At 45.0% G+C, this 20,233-nt stretch overlaps 1 protein-coding gene across 5 annotated transcripts in view; it reads right to left on the reverse strand.

The window, feature by feature from the left end:
- FAM81A (family with sequence similarity 81 member A) overlaps positions 1-20,233 on the reverse strand; it is a 129,416-nt gene that overhangs the window by 64,306 nt on the left and 44,877 nt on the right. The window contains exon 1 of one of the 5 annotated variants that reach the window (XM_021073534.1): positions 8,092-8,210. The exons of 2 other annotated variants lie outside the window; for them this stretch is intronic. The gene's annotated coding sequence lies outside the window, so the exon portion shown is untranslated. Of the gene's footprint in view, positions 1-8,091; positions 8,211-20,233 lie in introns of those variants that run through there. 2 more of the 5 variants (XM_021073520.1, XM_021073532.1) reach the window with 2 other exon arrangements.

Raw genomic sequence — 20,233 nt, forward strand, 5'->3', positions numbered from 1 at the left:
ATCCCCTGAGGGCACGTAATAAGGCTTGAGCTCAGAGCCCTGGTTAAAGCCCTCCCCGAGCCCTGGATTGCCCCTACAGCAGGGACCCATACAGATCCAGGGCCCAGGGCTGCCATCAGTGGGGGTCACCAGCACAGCATGTCAAACGCCTTAGGCTCCAGGGAAAGTGCGAGGCCCCGGCATAGGTCCTCAAGGGAGCTATTTCCAATCGCTTTTATGGAGACGGCCCTGATTCCACTTTGCAAGGCATATTTCCTTTCCCTTCCTCACTAGCACATTCACCAGGGGAATTCTGTTCAGGGTAGAATGGTGAAGGGTGGCTGGATTTCTGACTCATCAAAAATAAACTTCAAAATGTTCCAACCATGTACAGTGGCCTTGTGGTCAGGGCAGCGATGGCTGCATCACTGATGGGATCCCATAAATCTGTCACAGGCATGTGGCCTCCGACTGGTCCAGATGGATTCCCAAGTGGGCTCAAATTACTGGGAGTCCTAGAACCCAAGGATGCCACTGCTGCTGCTCTCAACCACTCTCCACGGCTTAGAAAGATGCTCACATTTTTAGGAGAACCCCTGCAAAAACAGATTGGTTTCTGTTCCCATCTATTAATAACAGCTATTTTGAAATGCTATTTAAATCTTCTATTGTTATTTGAACTTTTTGTGGATTATGTCTCCCCAGCTGAGCTGCTGTGGGGCTGCAAGGACTTCATACCATATGAATCTGCAACCCCCGTGAGCCCGGCACGGTGCCCCTTCACAGATGCTCGTAAACATTTGTTCATTTGCTGGTGTATCTAATTTGGTGCGGCCCATCATTTTAATTAGTGAGTGGCTCTGCCCACAGGACATATCAGTGGCTGACTCAAGGTCCCTTCCAGCTGTGAGCTCGGCAGGCTGCCCTGCGGTGGGCATGGGCGCTCGCCCAGGCCCCGTATCTACACCAGGAAAGACGTGTCTTCATATCGCTTTCAGGTGTTTTATGATGATCAACAGCTATATTTGGCAACTTTTTCTCTCGAGCATTAGAGAAGACACATTACCAAATGTTAAAAAGGGAATCTGCCAAATGCACCAGCTAGAACAGTAAAAGGATCATTAAAAACCGGTGTAAACTCCCTCCCTCTTAAACTACCTACACCCCCGATGCATCAAGGATCATACAGAGGAGGGGAAGGCATGACTTCGTATACTCACGCAGACAGAATGTGAGTCGTGACTTTTGGGTTCTACGTGATACAAATCTCTGGCTGAAAAGCTAAGGACTGGAGCCCCAGGAAGAAAGATCCAGTCTCCAGGGTCCGCCCTTTTCCTCATACACAGCTACACAGAGGGAGGGGGCTGGACTTTGCCACAAACACAGGAGGCTAGGAGAGATTCTTTTGTTTGTGGTAAAACGACTTGAGTTCAGCACATTAATTTTATAACTCTTTTGGAGTGAGCAGGGGAGGATGCCTGAGCTCTCCCAGAGATAATTAAAAACGGGGAGAAAAGAAATCTGAAATAAACAAGAAAACAAGCTGAAGGCACCAGGGTTTCTGAATAACATCTTCCCTGTTAAACAATTTTAAGAATTCCATAATGCGAAAGCAACCCCACACATTCTCTCCCACATACACACGCTAGTTATTTAAGCCCCACTCGGCTGAGCAGCAGAATCCCTTGCCTTCACTTCTGTAGCTACTTTGTCCAGAGATGTCATCTGCACAAGAGTATCCTTAGGAGGGACAAAAGCTGACCAGCAGCCAGCATGTGCAGGCATACTTCTTGGGGGGCTATTTGTCCTTCGGGTGACCTCAACAACTCACATCCCTCAAATCTGACTGTGACCTGAAATACCAAAGTTGCCTGTTAACAGAGGCTGACAAATTCAGGCCTTCTGATATTTATCGAGCAGCGTGACCCTCGGGACTTACTTGCTGTCGCAGAAAGGTCATCAAATAAATAGTTTTATTATCACTAACAACTATATTTTTATAATACCAAGAGCGCCTGGGCCAGGAGGGGGTGGGGGCGGGGAATTTGACAGAAGCCCACGGAGGAGGACAGAGCCATTGTTTCATCCTTTCTCAGTGACTTAGAAAACCTAGGGCACATGAAACCACATCCAAGAAGGCACAAAATAAAATCAATCTACGGAGAGGGAGGAAAAGAGAAGAGTTATGAAGAGAAAGGAACAGGCAGAAAGTGTGTCCTAAGCAAGAGGAGAGTGAGGGGAGCATGGAGGAGGGAGGGAGGAGGGAGGCAGTGCTGAGGGGAGCGGAGGAGAGAGTCAGCCAGACAATGGAGAGGAGAAGAACAGGTGGTTCCAGGGCTCCAAGGGAGGATGTGAGCCTGAGAACTGCTCCTCACACATTTAGCTGCTCATTTGGGGTGTGAAGAAATAGACAGGCCATTTTTAATATGCTATGTTAGGCTTCTCAACGCATTTTTTCTAAATCAAACCTGCCCTTTCTTGGTCTGGACACACATATGCAAAGTTAAGATGTCATGGGTGGAGGCTGGGGGGCATCATTTGTTCCACCCCCAACATGGAAACACCTTCCTGAATTACCTATCGTTTTGCTCACAGGCCCTATTTTGAGCCAACACCCAGCTGACTCTTGGAGTAAAGTGTGGGTCTCACACCCACCATGGAACAGACAACTACGGTCCGGCCTGCACATCTGCTTCATGATTTTAATCAAGTTGTTTGGTCTTGTCAACAAAGAAATATTGAGCCTCTGCAGCTGAATAAGACACAGAGCCAATGCCCAGGAGCTTCAATTCAATAGAACAGACAAGCCACCATGCAAGAGGGAAGAGGCTGGTTCCCGCCCCATGGGATGGTACAAGCCAGGCCCTGCCTCCTCCAGGCAGAAGGCAGGGTGGGTTTGAACTGGGCCAGCAGGCAGAGCATTTGAGAAGCAGGCATTTGAGGAGGGAATTCAAAGGGGTGAGTTAAGTCAATGCAGGCCTGCCTGCACGAGAAAGGCTGGAGGGAGGACAGAGCAGAGGAAGCACTGACCAGTGAAAATCACGGTGTGCAAGGTCCCTGTGGCTAAGCCATGGTAAACAGTCGCTGGGACCACGTGCAAAGGCTGTGAATCCACAACAAGAACAACAAGAGAAATGGAAAGGAAGGGACAAACTGAGAGAGGTGGCACAGGGAGCATCGCCAAGCTTAACAACCAAGTGGATGTAGGAGTGTCAAGAGGAGAAGTCAGAGTAACCCAAGTGAGCAAAAACAGATCACAGAGGGTGATGATGGCAAAGAAATCCATGGCGGATGCACCCAAGGGGACACCAGAGCTCCCCAGGGGTTGCCTCCCTCGTGATGGATCACCTGGATCTGCCCTGAGAAAACTCCAGACAAATGCAGCTTAAAGGGTATTTTACAAAACAACCAGCCTCACCCTTCCTAAGTGTCAGGTCATGAAAGACAAAGACTGAGGAACTGTCCAGAAAAACAGAAGCAATGAGACAACTAATGTAGCGCAAGACCCTAGACTGGATCCTGGACCTGGAAAAGATTTTTTTTTTAAATCGCCCCATCCCCTGCTCTTTTGCTCTAAAGGACATTAGGGCTCTTGTTGACTTTTGAATAAGGTCTGTAGATTAGATAATAGTACAGAATCAATGTTAATTTATTGATCTTGATGCTTGTTATTCAAGAAAATATTCACTGCATTTTTTTATTGATTGTGACGCTTGTAATACAAGAATACACACTGCATTTTTTTTTTTAGGAAATATACACTGACATATTTGAGGGGGAAGTAAAGGGGCATCATGTCTAGAACTTACTCTGAAGTTTCAAGAAAAATGACAACATATGTATGTGCAAATGCATGCATATGTGCATGCACGTGTGGAGAGAGAGAGAACGCATGAGAAGGAAAAAGCAAGTGTGGTAAATGGTTATTATTTATAGAATTTGGATGAAAGGTACATAGAAACTATTTAAATTATTCTCGCAACTTTTCTGGGAATCTAAATTATTTCAAAATAATAAGTCAAACAGGGAAGGAAGATTAAGGAAGCTAGAATGAAGTGCTGTTTAGAGACAAAATAGCCGGGCCTCTGGGTAGCAAATTCTGAATGGAATGCAGATGGCAGGGCTGGTAATGGAGGTCTGAAGGCGTGGAGGGTGCTGAGCAAAACCTGGTTAAAAGTGGGGATGCAGGCAGATTGCCAGAGTTCCTCTCTCAGCTCTGCTCCTTAACAACCAGCAGTAATAACAATTACGAAGTTCTCATTTCCCTCTGCTCCACTTGCTTCACTACATAACAGGAATGATGAGGCTATCTGCCTCAGAGAGATGGAGCGAGGATTGAAGGCCATGGTGCAAGGGACCCACAGCGACCAGTGAGGTACAGGGTAACTGGCCATTAGCCACTGCTGTGGGCTCAGAGGTGGGGGTGATGCTGGCAGAAGGGAGCAGGCCAGGAATGAATGAGGAAAAGGCCCAGGACAGGATCCCGAAGAATCCCACGTTCAGATGTTAGGAGGAAAAGGGAACAAATGAGGTCTGAACTGTCCCTGGAAAGCCAGTGACATGGAGACAAGGAAAGAGAGAGGCAGGGGAGGAGAGTGACCACCAGTAGCAGACGCAGGGCAAAGATCAAGGAGGAGGGAGACAGAAGAAAGGCCTGAGCCCTGCATCCTGGACAGCACTGCTGCAGCCCGAGGAAATGGCAGTTTCAACAAAAAAGGGGGCAGTGACGCCAGAAGTGGGAAAGCTGAGGACAACTCAACAGGGGAGCAGGGAACAGAACTGTGATGCCCAATCCTATAGCCATCAGCCCCAGGGGACTATTTCAATTGAATTGAATTAATCTATAATTAACAACAATGAGGGATGTACCTGCTCATCACTGAGCCGGCCACATTTCACCTGCTCAGTACTCACAGCTGACTCCTGGTGACCAGATGGCTACTTGGGACAATGTGGCTAGCGAACACGGTATGGGACAGCACAAATACAAAATATTTCCATCACTGCAGAAAGTTCTCTTGGACAGGGCTGGGACTCAAGCTCAATTTCTTTCCTGAGAAGGATGACTTGAATATAAGGTGGAGTAAAGGCTGGGGCAGAGTCAGGAGGGACCAAAGAAATGAGAGAAAGGGGGTAACAAATGGAGCAGGTTCCCGAAGGAGGGGAACATCCAGAAAAGACAGAAGGAGGAGTGAATGTGAGTTAATCCTGGGTAAGGGACTAATAGATATTTCCTCAGAGGAAGGGAAGAAAGGACAAAGATGGGTAAAGAAGATTGCCAGGGGTGATAAGGAAGATACAGTGGGAGCTTTTATTAGAGGGCAGTAAGCTCCCAGTTAGATATCCTTAATCTTGTGGGTGCAAAAAGGCTATCTCCAGAAAAGAAACTGACTAGAAGCTGAAGGAACAGAAAAGTCTGGCATAACCTCTAAAGGAATGCAGCTGGGAGTTAATAAAAGATGAATTTTTTTTTTCCATAGAAAAGTAAGACCGAGATGAAATTGGAACTAAAATAAATTTGCAATGGAACCAGTGCAAAGGTCTTTGTGATAACTTGGCAGATGTCTTGGCAGACTGGGAGAAGGAAAAGCAGATGATGAGGGTGATTCTGGATTGAGGACTGGAATATGAGAAGTCCAACACGTTAGGACAAAGGATTCCGGGATTCTGGACAAAAGTGAAATGGCTGGAATGTATATACTCCAAGAAGGGAAATGGAGCCATAAAGGGATTGGAACAGCCAGTGAGGGACCAGAGTCCTCAGTGATGTTGAGTCTGGTGCAGTACGTGGAAAGAATCCTTGAAATAGCTAATGTCCAAGTTCCAGATCTCAGAGGTGGAAAAAATTCCCAGGACTAAGCAAGTCCAAGAAGTGAGCGGCTGAAGCAAATCGGAAACTAAGGTCACAAGAGTTGACGTTGAGGACCTTGAAAAACTTCAAGGTCAATGAAACTTTAATGAAGAATTAATAGAGCCTCTACATAATCACCAACGTCATCAGCAAGAAGCAAGGTGGAGAAGAGAACCAGGTTCGTTGCTCATGTTTGTTTTCGGTTTGTGTGCTAATTTTTGGTAGCATCAAGTGAAATAATTCCCAAACCTGGGTGTACATCTGAATCCCCCGGGGATCTCTGTTTTCCCTCCCCATCCTCCTCCTTCCTCTTTTAGGGTTTGTTTTCAAAATAAGAATTTTTTAGGTTTTGCCCACCTTGATGATTCTAATTTTGTACGTTCTGGAGAGTCTACAGTTTTCAAAGTGCTCCTGGTATTTCTGAGGAGCCACCAGGTTTGGCAAGCACTGATCCAGAAGATAAGAAGGAGGGAATGGGGCTCAATTGGACATGGCAACCTTTACAGAGAAGACACTGTTAGGGACGGGTTAATGGTCTGGAGGCAGCACTGAGAAGCCAGAAGCCCAATCCCTGCTCTGAGTGAGATGGGAAAGGGCTGTTCTGAGGGGAGTTGTTCACTCAGCCTCTGGAACAAGGGGAAGGACAGGAGATGGACTCAGTGCAGCAAAATGAAAACACAGGCATATGGCTGCAGGATGAAAGAAACAAGAGACTGAAAGGCAGTGGGGAGGAGACACACAGAGAGTGGCCTGAAGAGGGAGGAGACCCAAGAGTTTGTTGACAAGGGATCTAAATGTAATGAGGTGTGATTCATTAAAGAGTTCGCAGAGCTTAGTGGCTAGATTCTTGGGCAGTCAGAATTTTTCTATCTGGATGCTCTCAGATTTCTAATATGTAAACCATTAAAGATTATTAAACCCTCAGGTAAACAAGCTTGCAGAAGCTTATTCATTAACCCCCCCCCCAAAAAAAATCTGTCTTCTCAACCCCCATTTTTATACAGATGAAATCAGACCGGAATGAATATCAAGGGTTGCCTTGGAGCACAAAGCTAGAGGGGGCAACTCCACAAACCCCTGAGGGGGCCGGGGCATTCCCTCCCTTCCCTCTCCTAGGAAGACCGAAGTTAATGTACTGACAATACAGAAAGAGGCCCCAGCCAATGCCAAAAATAGATGAGGTGACACTGCTCTCAAGAGCACTGCTCCCCCCTACACACACACACATACCCCAATGGGCAAATGCTAGAGATGTTTTTCAGTAAAGAACATATTTACTTTTACAAACCCAGCTCTTACTGAAAGAGCAAACTGCAAATGTTTGCCCTGGCTTCAGAGATCGCTGCACTTCTCTGGATTCAAATCATTGTAGCATTATTTCTGCTTACTCCTATGAAATAATTTCTAACACTGACACACACAGACTTTAATATGAGGGCGAGAGCGCAGCCAGGCACACACACACACACACACAACCTCGTGCATATTGAAGAAATGACTCACTTAATTTGTTGCTGCCTGCCACTATTGGGTTTTGATTCTACCTGTTTCAATACAAAGTTTCCTATTAGATTAACTACAGCAAAACTCAGGAATCTTAACCTTGATTTTGTTCATGACTTTTAGAGCACCCAAGAGGCTTTAACATGGGCAACGTGAGAAGCCACTCACTGCTTTCTCTCCATAATCTTTCACAAAACGGTAACATATATTACCACTTGAAAAGACAATGAAAACCCCTGATAGAATTAAACATGGCTAAGCCTTGTATGTCCTGTATCTATAGTACTTGGGGGCCCCTTTTCAGCTCACAGCACCGTGGAAACTGCAAAGAACCCAAGCCCTCCTGTTAAAGATGAAAAAGAGGTGGGGAGGGGGCAGAGAGGTTAACCCGCCCAAGGTCAATCAGCTTTGAGTGGTGGGACGGTTGACTTAACACTGCCCCCTTGCAATCTGTGCTCCTCCCCAGCTCCCCCAAACAGTCCCTCGGGGCTTCTGCTGGTTTGCTAGCATGCAACCTCCCCCAGCCCCCGCAAAAATGCAACGCCAGTTGCGCTCGGTGGCCAACTTCATCCCTTCGCGTCAGCATGCAGTTAACCCTCTCGCGGGCAGCAGGTCACATGGGCCACGCTCAGCTCTCTCTCCTCCAAGCCTGGCCCCCCGCCCCCCCGGCGGCCGCCCCAAGGTCACGGCGGGCTGACAGAGCTCCTGCCGCGGGGGACAGGAGGCGGCCGGGCGGGGTCCCGGGGCGCGGCACTCACCGGCGCGGGGGGCGGGCGCGCCGCGGCTGCCCATGTCCTCGCCGGCGCGGCTGGGTGCGGCGGCCGCTGGCGCGGGTTGTGCGGGGCGCCCGGCTGCGGGCCCGCGCCGCGGGGAGCGCCGTCCAATCAGCGCGCGCCTGCCGCCTGGCCCGGCGCGCGGCCCGGCCCGGTTCGCGGCTCCCGGGGGGCGCGAGCCGCCGCGCGCCGCCCAAGCCGTTTCCGGGCGCGTTGCCTGGACGCGGTTGCCGTGGCAGCCCGAGCTGGAGGCTTTCCCCGAGCCCGCGCCCAGCCCCGCGGCGCCGCCCCTCCTCCCTCCGCGTTCCCACACCCAAAATAGCCTCTCCTCCGGCTGCTGTTCCCCCCACCCCACCCAGCCCTCAGCCAAGCAGCTTGGAGTCGGCAGGCGGGGATTTCGCTTATTGGAAAATAAATCCTGTTGTAGGGCTGGTTGACTTGAAGGGAGAGGTGTTGAAATGGTGCCTGATTAAGATAATAGCCATGGTGGCTGCACTGTAATTCTGTTCAGAGACCTAACATCCCTTATTTACCCAACCTCTTTCCCACGAAAAGCGTTATTATCTCCCCCACCCGCTTCCAAATTGGGGAGAAGTTATTTTATGAGGCCGCTGTCTGGGAAACAGCTTTCGCGTGAACGGTCCACCTGTGCAGGAGAACTAACTAACCCTCGAGGCGTCCAAGTGTCATCTAATGAATCACCTTGACACTCGCCACTGGGACCAAGGCGCCTGTCTCATGGCAGCAGACACGACGCAAGAAGGAAAGAACTGTTACCACCCTTTTCACATTCCTTCCCCCCACAACCCCCGCCTTCTGCCTCATCCCCCCTTCCAGTGCGTCCGAACTCTTTTCCACCTGTCTCGCAATGTGGATTCTAAGCAGGATGCACAAGCCGATCCACTCAGAATTTTGCTTCCTCTCCGTGGGCGGGGTTTAAGCAGAGTTGGGGACCCCAGCCTACACCCGCCTCACGGCTCCGGTTCGTACCTCTTCCGTGTCGCTAGTATTTACCCAGTACGGGTGTTCTTATCCCTCTCCCCCACTAGCCGCAGCCTCTTCAACACAGAGAATGGAGCATGACTGGGTAGAAAGACCCTGAGCTCTGGAGACAGGCTGAGCTGTTCTGGAATCCTCTCACCACCAGTTACTTCTGTGTGATTTTAGGGTATTCTGTTTCTATATCTATAAAGCGAGATAATACTCCCACAAAGGGTTAATGCATACATAACATTTAGTGAACAATGTTTGCTGGATGCTTGTCAAATGCTAGAAACTGTGTTTAGCTCTAATACACAATGATAAAGAAGAAGAAAAAAAGAGTCACAGAGTCTGCTCTCATAAAGCTTATAGCCAGAGACACATCAAATAACCACAGACATTTGTGAAATTGCCATTGCGGATAAGGAGATTGCATGACCTTGAGACCTGTGGTGTGGAGATCTGACCTAGACGCCTTCCTTTAGCTCAGTGATTATTCTTTCCTTTTCTCCCTTAGATTCCCACTGGCTGGCCCATAATATGCACTCAGTAAATACATGTTGAATTGAATCCTATGTCATGGTGATAACAGCATCACTCGGCTTCCTACTGACTTTCTGCCACTGAAAGCATATTTGAAACATCCATAACTTGCCGCTATGTCTGGAAGGATGTGCACATCTTAGTGCTCATTCAAACCCCCAGCCCATCATCAAGAGTCTCAAGAAAGGTTCAAAATGTTCTTCCCCTGTCCCCATTGGGTTGCCTTCCAATGTGTAAGGTGTACATCTCAGACGGGCACATGAAAGTCCCCTCTGCCTCATCTCCCCTTTCACTCTGTCCCCTGGTCCCAGCTCCATTCTGCCACTTCCCCTTGATTCTGAGCTTCAGGGCACCCATTCTCGTCCTCCTAAGAGAGTGGTGGTGATCCGTATAAACTCAGAGTAGAGCATCTATAAAATAGAGGAAACTCCCTCCTGCTGCTTCTGCTGGTCTTCAGAGCATAATTTTATGCTGGCTTTGCCACAAGACTCCATCACTCTCAAGGGTAGAGGAGAAGAAAACCTGGTAAAGTGAGAGGGCTTTGCTACATATATACACCATTTTAATTTCGCTGACTTTAATTTCCTTTTAAAAATCACATCAACTAACATAAATAGAATCCAAATTTTAAAAGATTCATTAATAAAAAGACAAATAATTGTAGCAATTTCTGGAGTTCCTTTTGTGGCGCAGCGGAAATGAATCCAACTAGGAACTATGAGGTTGCGAGTTCCATCCCTGGCCTCACTCAGTGGGTTAAGGATCCGATGTTGCTGTGAGTTGTGGCATAGGACGCAGACTCAGCTCGGATCTGGCATTGCTGTGGCTGCGGTGTAAGCCTGTGGCTAGAGCTCCGATTTGACCCCTAGCCTAGGAATCTCCATATGCCGCAGGTGTGGCCCTAAAAAGAAAAAGACCAAAACAACAAAATTGTAGCTATCTCTTTCTTTTTTTTCTTTTCTTTCTCTTTTTTTTCCAGCACCATGACATGCAGAAGTTCCTGGGCCAGGGATCAAACCCATGCCACAGCTTAACCAGAGCCACAGTAGGTGACAAGTAACAAGGCTGGATCCTTAACCCACTGAGCTACCAGGGAACTCCACTGTACTCTTTCAAACTCTGAATTCCTCAGTAGGAATTCTTAAATTTCACAGTAGGCTTGAATCAGAGCCTCAGCTTCCCACTTCTGACCTTTTTCCCCCCATTCAGATGACATGTTTTGAATCCTGAGGAGACAAAATTTAGTGCACAATGATTTAAGCCTACCTGAGATTTTTTTTTTTCCAAGTCAAACAATTTCTGTAGGATAAATTTCAAAGAACTCTGTTTTTCCAGAATTGTTTGATTGTGACTCATTACAGGAAATGGATTTTTTGCATTACTTTAATTAAAAAGCTATGATGTACCACAAATGATTTTATACCGGCAAAGATTACCAAAAATCTTTACTTTCATCAAAGAGAGCAATTTTATAAACTTGATGGTTGTCATACTATTCACCAACTAGTTATTAAATAACTGGTACAGTATATTGTTCAAGGCACTGTGGAGATTTTTTTTTTTAAGTAATTTATAGCACAGCTGAGTTCTAGTCTTACCTGTAACATGGCACCACCAGTAGCCATGAAGAAAAGAAATAAGGAGCACCCATGAGGCCAGACGGCAGGCTCATCTATGTCAAGGGATTGTACAGATCAAAAGTGGTAGTTGTAAAAAGACTGGAAAGGAGTTAGGCCAAAAATATGGCAAGCCCTGCAGGAGGGTTTCGATTTAGCACTTTTTTTTTTCTGGCCACCCCTTGGCATATGGAGTTCCCAGGCTAGGGATCAGATCCCAACCATCCCAACCGAAGTTGTGGCAACACCAGATACTTAACCCACTGTGCCAGGCTGGGGACTGAACCTGCGTCCCAGTGCTGCAGAGAGGATGCCCATCCCATTGCAGCACAGCAGGAACGCCTCAAGTTAGCACTTTTTCTTGTAGTGAGAATTCTCAACTAAGGCTTGCAACTGAGTGGGGTGTCAAGATCCAATGCTGTGTCACATGGTGATGTACTGTATACCTCGCCAATAATAAGGTGCCAAAGGACTGACCCACAAGGAATGGTCATATATAGGAACCAGAAAGAAGAAGAGAGTGCCCACGAAGGGAACAATGAGCAAGAACCAGAGACATTAGGGATAACGTCAGAGAAGCTCCAAGTGGGAAGGTTCACAGTGACAAGTCCCACAGAAGTCAAGAAAACATAGCGAATAGAAGGTCACTGGGGACCTCCATGGGTATTTTTTTTTATGGCCATACACGCGGTATATGGGGGCTCCCAGGCTAGGGGTCCAGTAGGAGCCACAGCTGCTGGCGTACGCCGTAGCCACAGCAACACAGGATCCTTAATCCGCTGTGTTGGCCAGGGAATCCAACCCACAACCTCATGGTTCCTAGTCGGATTCATTTCCACTGCGCCATGACGAGAACTCCATCCATGGGTATTTTTGAGTTATCAGACCACTGTGGGTTAAAAAAGGCTTGGAGTTCCCTGGTGGCTCAGCAGGCTAAGGATCTGGCAATGTCATTGCTGTTGCATGGGTTGGATCCCTGGCTCAGGAACTTCTGCATGCTACAGATGTGCAAAAAAAAAAAAAAAAACAACAACAACAACAAAAAACAAAAAACAAAACAAAACAAAAAAAACTGCTAGAGAAATGCCACAGCAGATGTGGATCACTCTAGAGAAGTTTGGTAGTGTGGGGAAGGTGAGAAATAAGGTCAAAAGAGAGGTTTTTGGTGCTAAGAACATTTTCAAAATAGGAGAAAATGGTCTTTGCACTTATATGTACTTCGGGGTCATGAAGAAATGAAGTGCACAATACATCATCTTGCACTGATGAACTCAATCTAAATTCTGCCACGAATTTCGTCATCACCATATCCATTTCCTTTTTTAAAATCTTTCATCAAGTAAGAGGAGTTCCCGTCGTGGCACAGCGGAAACAAATCTGTCTAGGAACCATGAGGTTGTGGGTTCAATCTCTGGCCTCGCTCAGTGGGTTAAGGATCCAGCGTTGCCATGAGCTGTGTGTAGGTCGCAGATGTGGCTGGGATCCTGCATTGCTGTGGCTGTGGTGGAGGCCGGCAGCTGTAGCTCTGATTGAACCCCTAGCCTGGGAACGTCCATATGCCACGGTGCGGCCCTAAAAAGCAAAAAAAAAAAAAAAAAAGAATAACATGTATTTTGATAACTGGTTATTAAGAGAATGGTCTGAACTGCACCTTTGTTCTCTATAAGATTTCTCTCTCTCTCTCTTTTTTTGTTTTTGTTTTTTTTTTTTGTTTTTGCTTTTCAGGGCCGCACCCGTGGCATATGGAGGTTCCCAGGCTAGGGGTCCAATCAGAGCTACAGCTGCCAGCCTATGCCAGAACCACAGCAACACCAGATCTGAGCCGAGTCTGCGACCTACACCACTGCTCACAGCAATGCTGGATCCTTAACCCACTGAGCGTGGCCAGGAATGGAACCTGCAACCTCATGATTCCTAGTTAGATTCGTTTCCTCTGTACCACGACAGGAACTCCACATGTTATTCTTTATGGCTTTTCTTTGGTGGTTTTCTTTGGTGATAATAGTAATATCTTGGAATTAAGGAAAGCCCTTGTTTTCTTTTTCATATGTAAAAATAATGGATTTTTCATATGTTTTGAGTAAACTGTAATTGACTTATCTGTTTTTGCTAAAAATTTCCCTTCTTGTGTTGGCTAATTCTCTCAAATATTATGTTTTGCTTATGAATTTGTTGGTGTCTATCCATCTTACAAGGGTTTTTAAAAGTAATTATAATCAGGGCACAGCCAGCAGGGAAGCTTAAAATATTGGAAGACTCTTCCTTGTACTGTTAAATTAGAAAATGGGAGTTCACATCATGGCTCAGCAGTAACGAATCTGGCTAGTATCCATGAGGACTCGGGTTCAATGCCTGACCTTGACCAGTGAGTTAAGGTTCCAACTGAGCTGTGGCATAGGTCAGAAATGTGGCTTGGATTCTTCATTGCTGTGGCTGTGGCACAGGCCAGCAGCTGTATCTCCGATTTGACCCCTCCGATCTGACCTGGGAACTTCCATGAGCAACAAATGCGGCCCTAAAAAAAACAACAACAAAAAAGATGAATTTAGAAAGTGTTATCTATGTCTTAACTTAGGTAATTACTGGTGTACATAGCAGGGCAAAGGGCAGACAGGGTTGTGTTGAAACAGCATACAGTAGAGACAACATAATACTACTCACTAGAGATGAAATCTGGAACAAAGGGGGATTTATCCAAAGAGTTTATGGCCAGAAGTTCTAGCATTACCTTACAATTAAAGTGATTCATCCAAAACCCAGTTTGATGGCAAGGGGAGCATTGTAGAAAATTCCATTGCACATTGATTTTGGAAAAGGTTTCCTTCTAAAAATTTTCAGAAAATAGGCTGAACATGTGTGTGTGCGCATGCATGCACACACACACACACACACACACACACACACACACACACACACACACACACACACACACACAGTATAGTCTTTGAGCTATTCTGAAGTTTCATGCCATAATGGCTCAGTTCCGTATAGCTGAGCAAACATGCATGTTTCTTTACCAGGTATTAACCAGTTAGGACACCACAGTTTAGACAGTGGGGACCCACATAGGCTGATGCTCTTGTTTCAGCTTCCCTGCCAAACAGTACATTACGGGACAGTGGTCCTCACAGGTAGGAGAATTAAAAGACAACTTTCACTTCTGTTCAGCAACAACAACAAAATGACAATACCCACTACATGACAATACACAGAACGTACATGATACAATGTGATACAGTGCATGCCAAGCCACACTGAAGTGAGGCAAAGGAAAAAATCAGGACTATTAATCCTATCCTTATTGAAAGAACAATTTTTGGCCACATATGGAAGTTCTGAGGCCAGGGATCGAACCCATGCCATAGCAGTGACCCAAGACACAGCAGTGACAATGCCAGATCCTTAACTCTGGGTCACCAGGGAACTGGTGAAATTTTTGATATTCATTCATCATGAATTTTTTGCATTAATTTTGATTTTTGAAGTATTGCATTAAAATATTATTTATCTTCATCACTGAGTTTTTTGGGCACCCTCTTAAATTTTGCACTTCAGACAAGTGCCTTGCCTCACTTGGGCGCTGGCCCTAATGTTAAAACGGCCAGTTTTTACGTGGCAGGTCCTAGGCTAAATGCTTTACCTACAGTACTTACTTTATTCCCTGCAACAACCCAGGAGTAAAACTGACACTTAGAGACATTACTATGGCTTGTTCAAGTCCCCAAACTGTTTAGTGCTAGAGTGAATGAATACACAGGTAAAGCTCATGGAGGCTCTGTTTGCATCTAAGTTTCGGGTAATTCATCCATAATTCACACCTTGGAAGACATGACTCAAGGATGAAAAGGCAGTTATTGTGTCTGATGTATAGTGTATATCTAGAAAGAGTCCTATTAATATTTGTAAAATTAAGCAGACTTCTAATAGGGAGCTGGAATTTCATCATGATGAGATATTTCTCAGGGCTGCTAGATCAATAAATGAATTGTTGATAATCTTGATTAGTGGGTAGGATTTTCAGATGTTGGTCATTGATGTTCTTGTATGGAAAATACAACAATGATTTTTCATGTCATTGGCCATAGTTAGATTCCATGTAAGAATAATGATGACATATATTGTAAATTTTAAGTACTATTTTTGTAGCGTGGTGGAATTTGAACCTGGGCACTTCTGATGCTACAAGCTGTGTTTTAATCAGGTGCTGGTTTGCCATTCAATAACCACATGAGACTAGGAAGGAAAAATGCCTCACAAACCTCAGTTCATAAAGTGTGTGGCATAGTAGGACTTGAATAAATGATGTTTCTGTTCCTCTTTTCTTCCCCCAAGAATTGCACTTATTAAAGAATGTAAACAGTAATATTAAAAAAATTTTTTATTCTGGGGAGAGCAAATTAATTTTAACACTGATTTCTTACACCTTCACTAGGGTCTACACTGGCAAAGAATGAAGATTCAGTGTGATTGTCCATTTGAACCTGATAAAAGAATCTTTAGCTTGAAATACACAGAGCCAAAAATATTCTGGAATTTGAGCATCTTTTAAATATAATGAAACTGGATCAAGTTCTTTATGAGTTCATGCTTACTAGCAAAAGGTATACAGAGTGACCTTTTTTAAAGTCCTAATTAATAGATAACACATATTCCACACTTAAAATTAATTTCTTTTCTTTCTTGGCCTTCCTGCGGCATATGGAGCTCCCAGGCCAAGGATCAGATTTAAGGCACGGTTTCAACCTACATCAGAGCTGCAGCAATGCTGGATCCTTAACCCACTGTGCCAGGCCAGGGATCGAACCTGCATCCCAGCACTCCCAAGATGCTGCCAATCCCGTTGCACCACAGTGGGAACTCCTAAAATTAATATTATGCAGTTGCTCTTAAAAAACAAATAGTACATTTAATCCTCTTTGTTTCCTCTCCAGCATTTGCATACACTTTAATTGTCTTTACCTATATAAAGGAGATTTCCCAAGGCAATGTGAATGAATTGTAGGATTTTCTATCAGGAGCTGGGGTCCCCCATAGTCATGCAGTAGGTTTCCGTCACTATAGGCTGAGGAAATAACCTTCTCTTCCTCTTATGGATACTAGTCAGAATCATTAACCACTGAGCCATGATGGGAACTCCTTCTCTTCCCCTTAGAAGACAGATTCTTTCTCCTTTAGGAGGATTCATTCTATGAAGTTGCTGAACACTATTGGTAAATGTATAGGCCAGTTACTTCTCTTTGACTCAGTTTCATCATTTGCAAAATGGGGGTAAGGCAGTGCCTACTTCATTGGGTTCTAATGGAGTTCAAAGGTATTAAATCAGATAAAAATATTAGAATCAGGAGTTCCCATTGTGGCTCAGCGGTAACTAGCAGTTGTAGCTTGACTAGTACCCATAAGGATGCAGGTTTGATCCCTGGCCGTGTTCAGTGGGTTAAGGATCCAGCGTTGACATGAACTGTGGTGTAGGTAACAGATGTGGCTTGGATTAGACCCCTCGCTTGGGAATGTCCATATGCTGCACATGCAGCCCTAAAAAAAAAATAAAAATCAGAATCACATTTTAGTTACTATTTTTAAATTATTTATTATATCTAATATCACATAAGTTTTATTATTACTATTTTCTCCCAGGACCCAATCAGAAGAGTGGCGGTCTAATTAATATTGGCTCAATAATTTCATCTTACATATGCAGACAGAATTTGGTAATTAATCTGGTTAACTCACTCCTCACACTAGTACTGATGTTGCTTGTTTTGGAATAATTCTAAGTATCCTTCTGGTGTCAGCCACACCCTAAACCATCTCTTTCCCTTGCATGAAGTTATCAATATCCTAGTCAAATAGATGTACAGCCCCTAACACCCTAGATCCTTTTTGGCTGCACCTAACATACATTCCAAGGTCTCCTCTAGGAACAACAAGTGAGATTGCCACAGTGTGGTTTCTGCCTTACCTGAATCCTTCCTGCTCCACGTCTATGATTAAACAAATTAAGTACCACCCAGGCCCTTAAAAAGGGCAGAGGCCCATGTATTTGTTGCCTTGGGAAAAGTGTAAATGGCATCACCTGCCCATCCTCCTTCCTCCCACTGCCAGTTGAAATCACTCAGCTCACAATGGACACTTCTGAGGATGAATATAGCCAGCACTGACTGAAGACTCAATGACTACCACTGCCAGTGCAATGCCAGACAGTGATCTGGCCCCTGCTTTCAGCTGTTTGGTTTATTCTCCTGAAACATAAAGTAGGATTTCATGGAGTTCTCGTCGTGCCTCGGTGGTTAACAATCCGACCAGCATCCATGAGGACGCAGGTTCAGTCCCTGGCCTCACTCAGGGGTTTAAGGATCCGGCATTGCCATGAGCTGTGGTGTAGGTGGCAGATGTGGCTCAGATCCCATATTGCTGTGGCTGCGGTATAGGCTGTTGGCTACAGCTCCAATTGGACCCCTAGCCTGGGAACCTTCATATACCATGGGTGCTGTCCCAAAAGGCAAAAACAACAACAACAACAAGACAGTAAATAAATAAATAAAGTAGGATTTCAAAGCATCACCAGAACAAGGAAGACTTTTACTTCCCTCCTCCCCCCGCCACCTGAGCTGAGTCAGTCCCCTAAGATTCTTTCCTCCACCTGCCTACCCTGTTCCCAGCATCAGGAATGGATATGGTCCAATCCTGAGTAATATCTCTGCCCAAGGCTCTTACTTCAGAAGTTAGGGCTGAGTTTTTCTTGGCTTATTTTCTTCCAAATCCAGTCAGAAGACAACTGATTATTACTGTTTCGCATATTTTATTTTATTTGAGTAATTTCAATACTCAAAAGTCAGAGAATCTTTTTTGGATAGGTTTAGTAACAAAAATTCTTGCTAATTCATTATAAGTTTAAAACATAAGCAGATGTTCTTGTGTGGTGCAGCGGGTAAGGATCTGGTGTTGTCACAGTGGTGGCACAAGTGGAAACTGTGGTATGGGTTCAAATGCTAGTCCAGGGAAATTCCACATGCCGTGGATGTGGCCAAAAAAAAAAGTTTAAAAGCAAACAAACAAAAAACCCACAAGTATATCCTTATATAGCATCTAACCTTAATATAATCAGTTTGGCATTTCTCTTTTTTATTTTTATTTTTGGTTGCACCTGTGGCATGTGTAAGTTCCCAGCCCAGGGATCAAACCCTTGCCACAGCAGTGACCCAAGCCACTACAGTGACAATTTGGATCCTTAACCCACTGAGCCACAAGAGAACTCCAGTTCAGCATTTCTTTTTCCAAAGAAGAGTCTACCCTTTTTCCAAGGAGAGAAAATAGTTAACTGTATAAATTTTTTTCACAGGTGATTATCAGCCTTGGAGTTCCCTTTGTGGCTCAGCAGTAACAAACCTGACTAGTATTCATGAGGATGAGGGTCTGATGCCTGGCCTCGCTTCAGTGGGTTAAGCATGTGTCTCTGTGAGCTGTGGTGTAAGTCACAGACGCAGCTCAGATCCCACAGCATTGCTATGGCTGTGGTGTAGGCCTGGGGCTGCAGCTCCAATTGAACCCCTAGCCTGGGAACTTTCATATGACATGTGTGTGGCCCTAAAAAGCAAAATAAATAAATAAATAAAGAGAGAGAGAGAGAGAGATCGGCCTTCCTTTTATTAAGTTTAAAGATGAAAATTACAACATAGGTAGTTTTATGAGCAATATTGAATGACAGGCCAACCAATAAGACTGCCTGTACTAAGCCCTCTAAAAGTTACAGAAATTGTGCAAGAGTACATGAGTATCTAGATCGAACAGAACCACCAAGTACCTGGCACAATGAATTAAAAAAGACTCATGTAATGGGAGTTCCCTGGTGGCTCGTCAAGATAAGGATCCAGTGTTGTCACTGTTGTGGCTCTGGTTACTGCTGTGGCATGAGTTTGATCCCTGGAACTAGAAGCTTCTGAATGCCATGGGTGCAGCTATGAAAAAAAAAAAAAAAAAAAAAAAAAAAAAAAAAAAAAAAAGACTCATACCAAGGCAATTCATTTTGAAATTTCTGAACACTAAAGATAAAGAGGAGATTCTAAAATCTTCAAGACTATAAGTATATCACATACAAAGATCAACTTCTCCATAGTAACAGTGGAAGCAAGATCAGTACCTGTAAAATTCTGAGAGAAACTTATTTTTGTTCTAGAATTCTACATCCAGCTAAACTATCCACTGAGTCTGAGGGCAAAATGAAGACATTTTCTTGTATGCCACTTCCCCAAAATGTATTCCAACTGCACACTTTCCCAAGAATATACTGAGAAATATAAGCCATATAAGAAATTCAGCCAAGGAGTTCTCTTGTGGCTCAGCAGGTTAAGGTTCTGGAATGGTCACTGCAGTGGCTTGCATCACAGCTGTGGCATGGCCCAGGAACTTGCACATGCTGTGGGTGTGGCCAATAAAAAAAAGAAAGAAAGAAAGAAAAGAAAAAGAAAGAAACATGGTCCCAGGAGGTGGAAGATCCACACCAAGACAATAGCAAAGAATTTAATTCTTAGGTATATGATAAAAGTAATCTCAGGACTAATGTCCAACAGGTCTTATGGAGATCAACCAGTAGGGACTGAAGCAAGAAAGAGAGCACTGCAGCAAAGAGATTCCCAAGAAAATGAGACACAGAGAGAAAGAGACAGTGTTCCTGCTGCACCACAGTGGGTTAAGGATCCAGTGTTGCTGCTGCTGTGGGTATAGGTCTCAGTTATGTTTCAGATTAGATTCCTGGCCTGGAACTTCCATATGCCACAGGTGCAGCCATAAAAGAGAGAGAGAGAATGTGAGAGAGAAACTGATTCCCTAATACATTTGTACCATAGTGAAAGTTCTACCAAAAAGTTTGTAGCTGAATTAGTGAAAAGTACAAAAAGAACTAAACCAATAGCCAAAAAAGGCAATTATTAATACCAAGAAAAGAAAAAGTTGTACAACCATACCTAGCTCAGCTGTGAACAATAGACATA

Source organism: Sus scrofa, chromosome 1, assembly GCF_000003025.6.
Source record: "Sus scrofa isolate TJ Tabasco breed Duroc chromosome 1, Sscrofa11.1, whole genome shotgun sequence".
Lineage (NCBI taxonomy): Eukaryota > Metazoa > Chordata > Mammalia > Artiodactyla > Suidae > Sus > Sus scrofa.